General features: G+C 44.4%; 1 long non-coding RNA gene across 2 annotated transcripts; it reads left to right on the forward strand.

Annotated features, from left to right (window-relative positions):
• Positions 1 to 10,768: 10,768 nt before the first annotated feature.
• Positions 10,769 to 13,163, forward strand: LOC147584744 (uncharacterized). Of its 2 annotated transcripts, none has more exons than XR_015252831.1 (3): positions 10,769 to 11,024; positions 11,398 to 11,469; positions 12,803 to 13,163. It is a non-coding gene; the product is annotated as an uncharacterized LOC147584744 (long non-coding RNA). The 2 variants fall into 2 exon arrangements; XR_015252832.1 differs by having other exon boundaries at positions 10,770 to 10,961.
• The last annotated feature ends 2,811 nt before the right edge of the window (positions 13,164 to 15,974 follow it).

The following is a 15,974-nucleotide window of genomic DNA, read 5'->3' on the forward strand; positions in this document are numbered from 1 at the left end:
TGGGGCAGCTGGAGCACTTGAAAGTTATGGTGCTCTTACCAGATCTGTGTGTTAGGGAAGAGCTGATGGCACTGGCTTGATACTTAGGTTCAGGTGGCTTCTGTGGAGCTGGAGGGTCCAGATGCAAGGTCTTCCACAGGGTGGGCTTTGCATGTGGAAGGCAATGACCACCCCTACTTCCCACCACCAGCCTTTTGGGGAGGATGGAGAGAGAACAAAAACAGGGAAGTTCATAATTTTCTTATCTATGTTTTTCTATCTTTAAAACCTCTAAAACAACCAAGCATTACTTTGATAATCAGAATCAAGGTAGTTACAAACTCAATCCTTTTGTTTCTAGAGGCCACAAATCTAAAACATAACTCCTTGGAATTTTATTTATATCTTCAAGAGGTAACTATTATATTTGATCTGCTTTTTAGGGCATCAGAAAACTCCATGGCCTTTTCTTTAACCTTTGTCTTTTCCTCAGGTTCTGGGAAAACTTTGGGGTTGAGCCCCAAATATTTTCTTTATTTCTTTATTGAGATATAATTCACATGCCTTAATATTCATCCCTGTAAGTGTACAATTCAGTGATGTTTAGTATATTCACAGAGTTGTGCAGCCATCGCCAGTATCTAATTATCTGTGTCTCTGGATTCGTCTATTCTGGATGTTTGGAATTAGTGGGATCATACAGTATGTGACCCTTTGGGTCTGGCTTCTCTCCCTTAGCATGCTATTTTCCAGGTTCATCCATGTTGAGCATGAATCAGTGCTTCATTCCTTTTAATGAGTGAATAATCACTGTATGGATATGCCATATTTTGTTTATCCATTTATTAGTCGAGGAACATTTGGGTTGTTTCTACTTTTTTGGCTAATGAATAATGCCATTATGAATATTCATGTACAAATTTTTATGTAGACATATTTTAAAATTTCTCCTGGGAATATAACTTGAAGTGGAATTGCCAGGTCATCTGATAATCCTATGTTCAACTTCTTCAGAATTGCCAAACTTTTCCCTTTTACATTCCCATCAGTAACATATGTGGGTTCTCATTTCTCCACATCCTCACCAACACTTGTTATTGTCTGTATTTTTGAATAAAGGCATCCTATTGGTTGTAAAGTTGTATTTTATTATGGTTTTAATTTGCATTTCCCTGATAACTAATGATGTCAAACATCTACTTATGTACTTATTGGCTATTTGTGTATCTTCTTTGGAGAAATGTTGATTAAAATCTTTTGCCCATTTTTACAAAGTTTATTTATTTATTTATTTTGAGAGAGTGCAAGCAGGGGAAGGGCAGAGAGAGAGAGAGAGACAGAGAGAAACAGAGAGACAGAGACAGAGAATCTGAAGCAGGCTCTAGGCTTTGAGCTGTCAGCACAGAGCCCGACACAGGGCTTGAACTCATGAACTGTGAGATCATGACCTGAGCTGAAGTTGGATGCTTAACTGACTGAGCCATCCAAGCTCCCCTCATTTGCCCACTTTTAAATTAGGTTGTCTGTATTATTATTGAGTTGTAGGAGTTTTCTATTTTCTATGTATTCTGTATACAGGTCCCTTATCAGATATATGATTTGCAAATATTTTTTCCTATTTTGTAAATCATGTTTTCACCTTTTTTGTGTGTCCTTTGAAGCTCCAAAGTTCTAAATTTGATGACACATAATTTATTTTTTCTTTTGTCACTTGTGCTTGTGGTGTCATATCTAAGAAATTATTGCCTAATTCAAGGTCACAGAGTTACTCATGGTTTTTTTTAGGAGTTGCATAATTTTTTACAACTCTTACATTATACAAGTCTTACATTTAAGTCTTTGAAGACTTTGAGCTAATTTTTGTATATGATGTGAGCTGAGGTCCAACTTCACTCTTTTACGTATAAACATCCGGTTGTCATTGCACTATTTGTTGAAAAGACTATTTTTTCCTCGTTGAATTGTATTGGCTCCCTCGTTGAAAATCAGTATGGGTTGATTGATGGACTCCCAGTTCTCTTCCAGTGATCTATATGTTTACCCTTATTTTAGTACTACACAGACTACATTACTGTAGCTTTGTAGTAGATTTTGAAATCAGAACGTGTGTGTCCTCCAACTTTGTTCTTCTGCAAGATTATACTGGCTGTTCTGGATTTGTTGCATTTTTACGTGAATTTCAGGATCAGCTTGTCAATTTCTATAAAAAAAGGCAGCTAGGATTTTCCTAGAGATTGCACTGAATTTCTAGATCAGTTTGGGTTGCCATCTTAGCAACATTATGTCTTCCTTCTAATTCATGAATGTGAAATAGCTTTCAATTTATTTAGGTCTTCTTAATCTCTTTCAACTGCTTTGTAGTTTTCACTGTATGAATTTTGCACCTTTTTGGGTCAAATTTATTCCTAAGTATTTTATTCATTCTGATGACAACGTAAGAAAACATTTGAGAATTGTTTTATTCCATAATTTTTTTAGATTGTTTTTGTTATTGTACAGAATACACTTGATTTTGCATACTGATTTTGTATCCTGCAGCCTTGCTGTAACTGTTTATTAGTTTGAGTAGTTTTTTGTGTGCGGATTTTGTATACAAAATCATGCCATTTGCAAATAGAAATAGTTTCACTTCTTTTTCAGTCTGAATGCATCTTCCATTCTTTCTGTTGCCTTATTGCCCTGGCTAGAACTCCCAGCACAATGCTGAAAATAAGTGGTGAGAAGGCACACCTAGTCTTGTTATTGATCTTGGAGGAAAAGCTGATGGTCTTTTGCCATTAAGTATGATGGTAGTTGTGGGAATATTTTCTTTTTTAATCAAACAAACCCTTGGCTTGTTGTCTAAACATAACTTCTCCATTATGTGGAACTGTTTCTTATTCACGTTTGGGACCTTTATTTGCTTTGGATAAATCTTTTTCATCAGGATACCAGTGGCTGTTCATTGTCACTGTCATTTTTATTAGTAGCCTCTTCCAGAATTGTGGACCTATCTGCATTTGTCAGCTCTTTCTTTATGGTCTCTTGGAACCGGGACTCCCAAAGTTAGAAGTGCAGGGTATCTGGTTTTTTGGGCTGTTGTGAGGGTAGGGTCAGTGGTTTGGGGAAAAGAAGTGAATTCTTGGGGCACCTATGTGGCTCAGGTGGTTAAATGTCCAACTTTCGCTCAGGTCATGATCTCACAGTTCGTGGATTCGAGCCCTGTGTTGGTCTCTATGCTGATAGCTCAGAGCCTGGAGCCTGCTTCAGATTCTGTGTCTCCCTCTCTCTCTGCCCCTCCCCTGCTCACACTCTGTCTCTCTCAACAATAAATAAACATTTAAAAAAATGCTTTTAAAAAAAAAAGCGAATTCCTTTAGGGAATTGTTGGGGTGAGGGTAGTTTATATTTTATAAACCTCTGTTAGATGAATAACTGGAGACAAGCAAGCTGTGGGTCATGTCGCAGCTTGGGGCTCTGGGTATGTTGAAAAGAGTTTTTTCAATACTTTTAAGGAACACATTCCTAACCTGTTGTGAAAAATAGGTATTAAGATCATACGTACTTGAAAAATGCTGCATGATATGTACCCTACTTTGAGATTAATTATGCACATTAGTACATAAAATACTTAGGTAGGGTTGAGTCTAAGCTGTTGGAATCAGCAAAGCCAATTATAGTGGCTTAAACAATATGGAAGTTTCTCACTAACAGGTGAGCAGTACAGGGTGAGTGCCTCACTGGTTCAATGGACATGACTTATTGGGAAATTATGATGGAGCCTGGCTACACAGAACATTGGCCCCAAGTGTTAGAAGGCACATCACCACAGAAGGTGGTGATGGGTGGCCTACTGGCAATCAGTCAAGACTGGGGACCCTGAGTTTCTCCACAGAAATATCCTTCTGGGTATGGGATGGGACAAAGGAAGAGAGAGTATGGGCTTTCAAACTAGACCAGGTTAAAGCTCACCATACCATGCAGCATCTGGGCAATCTTGGGCATATTTATCTCCTTTCAGAGGTTGTTTCCTCATTTATAAAATGGGAGTGTAGGTCTGTGTCTCCCAGGGTCCTTGTGAAGGAAGATCAAATATAGAAGATGTAAAGCGTCTAGTATTCTTCCTCCCCCCACCCCCTCATATCAAAGGACGTTGGGCTCCTGTACCCAAGGCAAAATTAAGCTCCATCTTACCCTACAGGGGTCCCAGAGGCCAGTTGCAACCACCCAGTTCCACATCTGATAGAAGAAAGCCAGCAGATCTAGTCTGATAGGGCCAGAGGGAGTGAGGCAGGGAGAGAGCAGGGAGAGAAGCTTCAAGCCGCAGCCTTGCCACTGACTGGATTCTGGCCCCTCTCTGGGCCTCAGCTTCCTCCAGGTTCAGCCCCTACAGTTGAGTGGGCTCTGACCCTACCTCAGACTTGGAGCTCTTCTCTGAAAAGCAGATGGGCTATTTTTCTTGGTTTTTCAGTATGTGTTTCTTCCACACCCTTCTCCAAATGTTTTCCTGTGCTAATTTATTTGGCTAAGAAGGTTTGTGGTGACAGACACCAAACAGGAAATGGCTGTCATAGCTGCTGTCTGCAACTCTGTTTTTTGTTTTGTTTTGCTTTGTTTTTTTTTTTTTTTTTTTTTTTTTTTTTAGGCTTTCTCCTGCATAGCTCACCTCTGCATTGCTTGGTGTTGATTTAGGTGCAGGGCTAAGTGGAAGGGGAAAGGGAAAGGGAAACACATTTTTAGAAAGGAGCATTTTCCTTCAAGTTCAAAGTTTACTAAAGGTTAGGGATTATGCACAATGGCAGTATTAGGTGGTTTCTTTCTACCACGGGGCCTTTGCACATGCAGTTCCCACTACCTAGGGTGTTCACTCTTCTCTGCTTTTCTCGTTAATTCTACTTCTTTAGAATTAGCTGAAGCATCATGTCCTCACAAAGCCTTCCTGCCCATACCCCCTTCCCAAGTCTAGGCTGGTTCCTCACTGCTATTCTTATAGAGCCCTCTTTAAGTGCACTCATCCTGGTTTGTAATGAAATGGTCATTAGTGTGATTTTGGGGGTTGATTTCTCCCCACCCTCCTGCAAGTAGACCATAAACTCCATGAAGGCAGGGACCATCTCTGGTTTGGCTTGCCATAGTATCCCCAGTGCTTGACATGGCTCCTGGCACATAGTAAGTGCTCAGTCTATACCTGTTGAGGGCATGGGTGAAATTTCTCACCTCTTGCACAGCGCAGGCAGATCAGGAGTGAGACAGCGTCCGTGGGTGCTCATTTGTCTTGTCTGTGCTGTCCTCTCACTTCCCTTGTAGGTTTTTTTCTGCTTTCCCTTCCCCAGGGCCTTGCTCCCACCCTACCAAAGCATCTGAAGAATTGATCCAGGACCAAGATTGCAGCTGGAGGGCCCATAACAAGCCTTTCCCAACTGCTTATCATTTATAGGGGGAAAAGGGACCTCTGAAGACAGAGAGAGCTTTGAGGCCCAAAGAAACAAATCTTTAGTGGTGGAACTTCAGACACCCTCACTGATAGTAGGGAGAAGAGGCAGACGTCCTAGTCTCTCCAGGGAGATGTCTGATGTTAAGCCGACCCTGATCCCGACACAGTGTTAATACTTTTTCCTAGAACTCAAAAATTCCCAAGTCAGTAAAATCTTCTGAGCCCCATGGTGACAGAATATTGTTAACATACTGTGTGTATCTGAACATGTGAACGAATGCATATATGTGTACATGTGCACGTGTGTGTATGCGTGGGTGTGCATGTATGTGCACGTGTGTGCATGTGTATGTTATGGATTAGTTGGAAGGAAAGAGATGAAAATGTGGGTTCTGGTTTGGAAGGCCCAGGGGAAAAAGCTAAGCCGTTCCAGATCCCTGGAGGATCTGGTGTTGAGCTGCTCACTGGACAGTTCTGCTTCCTAGGCCTGGACTGGCCTGCTCACCTATGGGCTTGTCCTTGCTTATCAACATTTCAAAACAGGATCACCTTTGTATTTGAGGTTTCATGCAGCATATGGGGAAGGGCCCATTCCTACGTGCTCCCAGGAGGCATTTGACCTGTTGTCCTAGGCCCAGGGCCAAAGCCTGTTCTGGAATCAGAAGAGTCAAGGCTTGGTTGTAGATTCTAAGCCAAAGGAAGCCCATGCTCAGCCAAGAACAGGTCTGGGAGGGGGAGGACCAGAGTGTGACCCCTCACTTGTCAAGGGTATCTGGCGGGCAGGGTCTGGTGCTGCTGGAAGGAGGCCCTGAGAGCCACGGGAGGGGAAGGGAGCAGCAGTGTCGTGACAGGAGGGATTCTGAGTGAGAAGCTGCCCTGCTCAGAAAAGCGGGAGTGTGGAGCGAGTTCCTGGGATAACTCAGGGAGCCGCAGAGGAGTGTGGGAAACATTCTTACCCATGACTTACCCAGTGAGGGTGGCGGTAGGTGAGCAGACTCAAAGGAAAGGAATCTTAAAAGAACACGGAGTTCAGGATCATTCTGGAAGGCGGGTCAGCAGCACACCTTTCAGATGGAACAAGGGCTGCCATCTGATCCCTTGTCCCACCTTTGCCCCTGACTGGCTCTATTTCCTTGGGCTGATACACAAAAAGCCTCATCTAAAATGAGGCTGCCTCATTTTAGGCATCAGAAACTGGACGCTGGGGCCAAAGGTTTAGGTGACCCTTAGACAAAAGTCTCAGACGACAAGTTTCAGGAAGGGGAAATCAGAGACGTAAATGTACCATGGGGAAAATGAGCTCCCCAAACCATTATAATTAACCATCACAATCTCAAGTGATCCAGGACTGATAGAGAGATTAGCTGTGCCCGGAAGGACATTTGTTTGCAATTGCTTGTGCACAGATAAGAGAAGTTGCATAAGGCCGGCGGCAGGCTAGGGAGCCAGGGAGCACACAGACAAGGAAACCGCCTGGGAAGGGAGGTCGCTCTGATTTGAGGAGGCCCGTTGTGCTAAGATTAGAGCCTGCCCTCAGAGGGGCCGTGGCACTGGTTCGGGGCCACAGCCTCACGGGTCCCAGGGCACGTGGGAAAATGAGATCTCGATCCTTCTCTGATTTTTAAATCTTGATTGAGACAGTGAAGAGATCGCTTCTCCTTGGCGGGTTGCTGCAGGGTGTTTTTCAGGCTGCACCGTTTGTAATTTGCGATTCTTTGTGCGAATTCTGCCTTTTCAATCCTGCCACACCCTGGGGTTTAGGATTCTGTTCGTGTTGTCTTCAGCCCTGTTCTGGAAGGTAAAACTGTTCCCTCCTTGGAAATAAAGAGACAGATGTACTACCATGATCTGAAAGGTTGGATTAGCATTTTCTCCTGATAATTAAGACTTTGCGCTACACAATCACTACTTTATTTCTCTTAAGATGAGAAGCACCTGGCTTGTGTTTCTTGGCCCGAGCTCAGACACTGGTTTTCTGAGTCTCTTAGTGGCTGCACGGTCCAGGAGAGACACAGGGAACGTGGAGATGGTCTGAGGGGAGGTATGAGGTGTCAGGAAAGAAAACTCTCCTTTCAAAGGGCTGGGCTTACATTGTCCTGCTTTCCCGAACGACTGAATGGGAATTTAAGGCCACTTAAGGGAGGCTGCCTGCTTTCCATATCACCAAGGATGGACTAGGGATCTTGGGCTAAGCTGCACACACCAATCGGTGGTGAGTTTGTGGGAGGGCTGGGGTTTGCTTTCTCCTGAGGCTTTTTTGTTTTTAAAGACTAGATAATCATTTGCCTGAAAGGGTGTAGGGAAGAATCTTTCTGAAGGAAGGGGGGTGTCTTTGATCTAATAAGGTTTTTCCGGTCCTGTGGCTGTTCCTTCCAGGTTTCCCTCCGGTCCTCACTGCGGGCCTCTTGAGCTGTTCCACTTTCGAGTACTCAATTCCACCTTGACAGCTGAACAGTGTGTGAACTGGTGCCTCTGTGCACAGAGGCTGTGAGGCAGGCTAACAATGAGAACCTGATGTGGGCCCCGCCTAGAGTCACCATTTCAGCTATGTCTCATTTGGCCATGGGATGAGGGGACTGTCACGCAAAGCGCACTGTTTGCAGCATAGCACCATAGCCTCAGAGGTCACACTGGGGTTTCCAGAGGCAAGGACATCCTGTTCTGGGATTTAAATAGATAAGTTTGGCATTTAAGGAGTGTGAAGTAATCTTCAAAGAAGGCCACTTAAGGAGGGATGTTTCCGTGAACGCAATGCTGGAGTGAGCCCACTCTAGAGCTTTTAAAGACAAGCTCTGTGGGGCGCCTGGGTGGCTCAGTTGGTGAAGCATCCGACTTTGGCTCAGGTCATGATCTTATGGTTTGTGAGTTTGAGCCCTGAGTCAGACTCTCTGCTGTCAGTGCAGAGCCTACTTCGGATCCTCTGTCTCCCTCTCTCTGCCCCTACCCTGTTCGTGCACATTCTCAAAAATGAATAAACATTTAAAAAAAATAAAGAGAAGCTGTGTAAGAGCTCTTTGTGGCAGGAATTCAGTACCACATGTGAGGCCTGTGCCATGGGTGGCCTCTCCTCATTCTCAGGGCAGCCCAATGAGCAGGTGTTATCATTGCCAGTCTACAGACGAAGAAACTGAGGCTTCCAGTCATGGCGGCGGAGAGCGGCAGAGCAGGACCTCGTCTGAGGAAACTGAGGCTCCCGGTCATGGCGGCGGAGAGCGGCAGAGCAGGACCTCATCTGGGCCCTTTGGGGTTAAGTGTCTGCTCTTTTTTGTAATCCCAGCCAGCCCCCAAGGAAAGTTCTGGGTCAGTTCGTCTCCTGCCACTCAAGGCTCAGAGGTTGGCTTCTTTGGGACTTTGATTAGGCAGAAATTTCAGAGACTTTGCTCTTTGTCACTCATCTTCCAGCCAATGGCTGACACTCTCAGAACCAAGGTCAGTGCTGCCATGGTTAACATCTGACTTCCAGGGAAGGAAGGGGCTGATGAGTGGAGCTCCGGGGCCCTGCTTCCCAGGCTAGGCCCTGAGCAAATGTGGAAAAGCAGAAACACAGAAAGTACCTGAAGAGTGCATCGAACCAGCTTCTTCAGGAGCCAAGCAATACAGACAGCTAATCTGGCAGCCCCCCAGCCTCATTCTCAGGGTAGCCAAATTTACTGGGATGAGATTCATGCCAACTGGAAGCCATGACTGCCGCCTTAGCTTCACATCTGTCTCCCTAGCATAGCACCCGTGTCTCACTCTGCTTCAGCCACAACCAGGTTTGTACAACCTGTCTCCTCCATTACCCCATTAGCTGCTGGGAGGTGTGAGTAGTGTCCCCCCACCAGGTTCCCCTGGGAGCTGGTTTGGGCCTGGCACCTGGTAAATTGAGGCTTGGCCTAAACTGAGTAAGGAGTTCATGTTAGAAGCAGCTAAGAGATGCTTCCCGGGCCTTCTTGGTGCAAATGGTAGTTAGAAGATGAAACTAATAGCTCCTTATTTTTAAACTAGCATGGAATAGGGAGAATACGGCTGAACTACGACTTAGGGGAACTGCCTTGAGCAGTGACTCTGCTTCCTAGTTGGACGACTTTGGGCAAGTTATTTAATCCATTTGAGTTTGAGTTTCTGGCATAAAATATGTGTCCTAATTAATCTGAGGCTTATTAAGAGAATTGCATGAGATCACACAGGTGAAAATACTTGTAAACGGGAGCCACAAGGTGGACAATTTTTGTGCTATTGAAAAAAATACAATGAATAAGTCCGGTTATTGTAGCAGAGTTTTGTCATGTTCTATTTCATCTCTCCTTCTCTTTCTCTTTTGCAGTCACCACTCAAATACCGGCTCTTATGGAGCTCATGTCAGAGTGGGGGAAGTAGACAAACGGAAATAGGACGCTGTATTAACACGCATACATAGGTAGCTGGCGATTTGCCCAAAGCCTATGCTTCTCTTTGTACAGTGTAGAATTGTTACCGTCTCAACAGGAGCGAGGATTACATTTTCCTGCCTTCCTTGTATCCAAGAGTGGCCATATGATTACTTTCTGCCCATGGACTGTAGGTAGAAGTGATGTATGTTTCTTCTGAGTGGAGCGTTTAAGGAGTGGGTGGGTGTTCTCCATTTTTCTCTCTTTCCCTCTGTAGTTTGAGAGGGAGGGACTTTGAGGCTGTAAAGGATGACAGGTTCACGAGATGGAAGGAACCTGGGTTCTGGAATCACCGTGTGGAAGGAAGCCATTCGCTGACTAGGAACATCACCCTGGGCTGATACAGGAGTGAGAAATCAACTTCTGTTGTCTTAGTCTGCTGAAATGGCCTCATTTTCCTTACATGAAACATTAGTATTTTCCAGTTGACCCCCTTACTCCTAGTCACACAAATAATCTTCCTCTGGATCCACCTGCTTTAAACAGAGCAGCGCAGGGGTTATAAATACCCATAAAGTTGTTTATCACAGCAAGAACTAAAAAAGTGCCTGTTTTCTTTCTTTCTGCCTTTTAAGCAACAACAATATCTGCCACAGTGTAAACACCCCACACGTCGTCTTTATTGAATTGAATCAAGGGTGCTAGGAAATACATTAAATTGACTAAAAGAAGGTACACTTTATTTTAAACGTGGAGCTGTGAGGGCAACTAGTATCTTAACCAGTTGCACGAAACAGTTTGTTGGTCCACCGGTGATGCAGAAGGAAAGAGCTGGTTTGTGCCATGTGGTGACATCTAACAGATACCACCAGGTGTTTCTGACTTGTTGCTGGGTGACCGTTGTTTCACATTTAAGGTCACTGGCCACAGACACCTGCATTTTTGCATGTTATTGCTGAGACCGCAAAAGCCCTCTGAGGGGTTAAGCAATTTGCCTAAGGTCACATGATAGGTAAGAGGAGGGAGACGGGTTTCCATCCGGGTCTGTCTGACCCCACAGTCCAGCACTGGCCACCACCACGTTTCACAGCAGAACAAGGAACTCTTGACTTGTGTGAGTGACACGAATGTGACATTGAGATATAAATCATTACTGTGGTGCACTTCTGGGCCCCAGGTTGTGTGGTTGGACTGACGCTGGGCCTTTGTTGAAGGTTCAGGTCAGTTGGGAAGCGGGCTTGAAAAGAAGAAGGAGAAGGAAAGGCAGAAAGAGAAAGAGTGGGGTGAGTGTGGGGGGGGGAGGAGGTGGGGGAGGTGGAGGGAGACAATTTCTGGCTGTATTAAGAATATTCTAATGCCCATTAAGGCATGTTCTTTTTGGGTGTTTCAGATGAATGGTGGTCTCCCTATGATGACAGAATTCCCAAACCTCATCTCCCACTGAAGGAACCTGATAGTATGTAGCTCAGGCTTCAGCCTCCAGCCTCCAGGAAAGATTAGAGAAATGACCCTTTAGACCTGTTTCCTCATCACTTGATGGGGCTTTGGAATGCCGGGCAGACTGGATGGCATTGAGGCTGGTTTGGAGGGCTTAGAGGGGCTTCAGACGCTAGTATACCCAGGATAGTAAAGCCAAGATTTCTTTTTTTTCCCTAGGCTGATGTCCATTAACCTGCTGACCGATCTAGCCTGGGTCTCTGGCTCAACTCATTCCTCTGGAAGAGATGGGTATGAGAAATGCCGCTCAAGGAATGAATACAGGGGCTTTGGGGGTAGAGTTTCAACAGGGGTGTTGAGAAAGTAACTAGAAATAGGAGCTATCCACAATTAGATTTTGATTAAGGAATTAAGTCTTTGTAAATTAATTTCTACCTTCCATGTTTGCATTTTTAAATTTTTCTTTCTTTACTGCTAATGGTAGGCTGATTTATTGGCTCAGGTTCTTCACTCCTCCCAGGTATTCACACGCTTTTTCCCTGTGATTCTGCAGTTCCTTCCACTAGAGATAACTTATTTGTTGTTGTCATGTGACTTGTTTTGGCCAATGGGCTGTTAACAGACATCCAAGCAGGCACTTGACATCTACTTGCATGGTTGGGCTTAATTTTTCATACATTTCCCCCCCGCCATCATGAGAATATGCCAAGTTAGCCCACTGGTCTAAGGAGGATAAGAGATGCATGGAGCAGATCTGGTCCCAGTTTGCAGCTTAGAGCTGCCCAGATGAGCTCAGCCTGTATCAGATTGGCTCCAGCCAATACACAAATGCACGAGTGAAATGCATGCTTTTTATTGTGTGCTGTTGACATTCTATGGTTGTTTGTTATGTTACCAACATAACATATGTTATCAACAGCTGATTGATACATTACTAGAAGTTTCTTTTAATGCACTCTAATGCTTTCTTTGGTGAATTTATAAGTAAAATAATTTGACAAACCTTGGGCAGGATACCTCCTGGATTTAGATGTTCCCAAGTTCAGAAAGCCTTCTCTACATTCTGGCGAGGGCTGGGGCAAGTCTGGAAAGGAAGGAGTTGGGAGACGCTGATCACTCTAGAATAAGAATCTGTTATTACACCTTGAATGAATAGTTCATTGTACATGAAATACTCCTTTTATCTTTAGGTTAAAACTTTAGGGTGTTTAACTCTGATGAGGTAAACAGACTGAGAGGGAGTTTTTGGATGTGCCTGGAATTTGCACAGTCTGAAATACCAGACTGTGGAGACTCTACGTGAATCTCAGGATTGGGAAAAACTCTGTTGCCTTCAAATCCATCCTCCTGCTTTCAGAAAGGACCGTATATATATTTTTAAGTTTATTTATTTATTTTGAGAGAGAAGCACAAATGGGGGAGGGGCAGAGAGAGGGGGAGAGAGAGAGAATCCCAAGCAGGCTCCATCGGTACTGTCAGTGGGGAGCCTGATGTCGGACTCAAACTCACGAACCATGAGATCATGATCTGAGCCGAAGTCAGCTGCTTAACCAGCTGAGCCGTCCAGGCGCCCCAGGAAGGATCATATTTTTAAACATAGTATTTTCTTTTTCTGATTTGGCAGAAATACATCCCATTTTGGAAAATACAAGAAGCAATAATGAAAAAAATGAAAATAATCTATAATCCTACTAGCCAAAGATAACTACAATCAAAATTTTGGGATTTTCCCTGTGACTTTTCAAAATGTATTTTATCCTGCTTGTTGTTAGCGCATGACTTTATATCTTGAGGATTTTTTCATGTTGTGACTTTGTAAACATCTGTTTCACGGAAGAAGGGCAAAATGAATATTTTGAAGACTTAGGAAATGATTTCTGAAGTTAATTGCACCAATTTACAGTCTTACCTGATACATGTGAGAGTTTCTTTCCTTTTTTTTTTAACTTTAAGTTAAATGAAATTACATTAAATTTTTACTTTCATTTTTTGAGAGTTTCTATTTCACTTTTCCCAATATACTTTGCAGATGCGTTAAACATCTTTGCTGTTAAAACAAAATTTTTTTAAAAAGGTATTTTATCACAATTCTTTGAAGTCTGTGTCGATTCCATGCCTCCTCTGGGGTTGCTCAGTTGGCTGGAAAAACAACCATGCTGGTTGGTTTCACTTAACTCCATAACTAGTGATCTCAAGTGAGCTTTTGTTTTTGCCTGGCAATCTGCCTCCATTTTCCACTCTCCTAAACTATTTCACACCTTCTCCTCTTTCCTCCAACCTTCGTCTCCCTCCTCACTCTCTGCTGATGATCTCAGTCCATATTTCATAGAGAACATGAATAGAGCTCCCACATGCTATCCTGGCCATCCTGCTTGTATTGATGCCCATTTACTCTACTCTATCATGATGCCCATGATCTGAGATCAGTCCCTTTTGATGCTCTCTAGATTTAATCCTTTCTTGCCCACCTAAGCACTTCACTCTGGCAAGTCTCTTCTCTTTCTCCTACATTATTATTCCAGTTATCATACAAACATGCTCTAATGTCTCCGATCTTAAAAACAAAACAAACCTCCAAACCTCCACTGACTTCACATCTCCCTCCCACATCTAGCTACTGCCTCTCTTTTGTCCTTTAGAGCAAAGTCTTCAAAAGATTTGTGCCACAGTCTCTGCTTCCTCTCCTCCCCATTCTCTTTTGGCCACACTGAATCAGGTTTCACTCTGCCCAAAGGGCCATTGTCAAGGTCCCCAGTGATCCATGTTGCCAGTGGTCAATGCATCTTCTCCACCCCTGTAGCATTTGATACAGTAGGTCATTCCTGAAGACTTGCTTCATACTGGCTTCTGAGATACTGCTGATTCCCCTGCCTACTGGGCGCTTTTCTCAGAGTCTTTGCAGTTTCTCCGTATCTCCATATCTTAAGGTTGGAGGCTCCAAGGTTTAGCCCTTGGACCTCCTCTCCTCTTTATTTACTTTCATTGCCTTTTGACCAGTTCAGTCTCATGACTTTATATGACATCTACATCCTGATGACTCCAAAATTGATATCTCCAGCATGATCTTCTCCCTGAGCCCCTGACTCATGCATCCAACTGCCTGCGTGACTTTGCCAATTGATAATCTAACATCTCAAAATTATCACATCCAAACAATCTCCTGATTCCGTCCTTATCATCAACACGCAGTCTCCCTCAGGCAAACACTCTCCTTCCACGAATTTGCTGAGGCCCAAAACTTTGGAGTCAGCTTTGATTCTTCTCTTTCTTTCATACTTCTGATCCAGTCTGCCAGGGATTCTGTTGACTCTACTTCCAAAGGATGCCACATCCCCCTCTCACTCCCTTCAGCACTTCCAGCCTGGTCTGAGCCACTACTGGTTCTCACCTGGATGACTGCAAAGCCTCCCGGTTAATCTCCGTCATTCGGCCTTTCCCATTCCCCCTTTTCCCCACATCTATCCTCCACACAGTGGCTGACTCATCCTTTTTTTTTTTTTTTTTTTTTAATTTTTATTTAAAAATTTTTTTTTCAACGTTTATTTATTTTATTTTTGGGACAGAGAGAGACAGAGCATGAACGGGGGAGGGGCAGAGAGAGAGGGAGACACAGAATCGGAAACAGGCTCCAGGCTCTGAGCCATCAGCCCAGAGCCCGACGCGGGGCTCGAACTCCCAGACCGCGAGATCGTGACCTGGCTGAAGTCGGCCGCTTAACCGACTGCGCCACCCAGGCGCCCCTGACTCATCCTTTTAAAGCTAAATTCAGATCATGTCAGTCCTCCTGGCAGAATCCTCCCATGGCTTGCCGTCCACCCCACACAGAGTAAAGCCAAGGTCCTGGCCTACAGGCCCCGTGCCCACCAGTCCCTGCTGTTCTCTACCTTCATCTCCTCCTGCCGCCCCCCTGCTCGCTGTGCTCCAGGGAAATGGGCCTCCTTGCTGTTCCTGAGGCATGCTCAGCTTAGGGCCTTTATGCTCACTGTTTACATAGTCAGGGTGTTCTTCCCCAGCTAGCTCATTGCTTTAGCCTCCTTTCCTTTTTGCCTCTTTTCCTGGGTGTCCCGGAAGGGGCCACCGTGAAAAGGCCTTTACAGAGAGGAGTAACAGATCAACCAGAGGATAGATGCAGGTGTTCTTGTCAAGGGGACTACAAGAGAGTGCCCCCACTGACTGGGGGTATCTGCTACGAACCCATTCCTGCCCCACGAGAGGAAGATTCAGTTTCCAACACCTTCTCGTCTCAGAGAGAGCCATGTCAGTTTATGACAGTACCTGACAAGGAGGAGGTTTCTTTCCCCCCTAATGCCTCACTTCTCCCCTCCTCCCCACCTCCCACCCACTATCCCAGGAGGGGTCAGAAATGATGGGGAACAAAATGGTGAAGGAGGGGTAAGAGAGGAGTAAACATAAAATGTTATTAAGGTCTTTATCATGTCTTAATATTTTCAAAGAGAATGAACACTTTTACTTTATACTTGTTTCATTGACGCTTATTTAATATTTAATTAAAATCATCCATTCAAATTAAAAATATCTATCAAATAAAGATGAAGTGAGATGACATGTTTTGCCGCAGACCTGAGCTGAATGGTGCAGCCCAACCCACTGCAGACTATTTTCACCTCCTGAACGTCTCTCAGGGCAGCACTGGCTATGGGAAAAAGTCTGGGGGCAGAGCCTGGGAGCCACAGGTAGGACAATGGAGACAAATATCTTCCTGTTTTTCCTTAATGCTCTTCACGTTTCACAGAAATCTGTTTTCCAACACTACGTCAGCAGCTGAGTTTTTAAAA

This window comes from Puma concolor, chromosome A1 (genome assembly GCF_028749965.1).
Source record: "Puma concolor isolate L17-30 chromosome A1, mPumCon1.1.hap2, whole genome shotgun sequence".
In the NCBI taxonomy this organism is placed as follows: domain Eukaryota; kingdom Metazoa; phylum Chordata; class Mammalia; order Carnivora; family Felidae; genus Puma; species Puma concolor.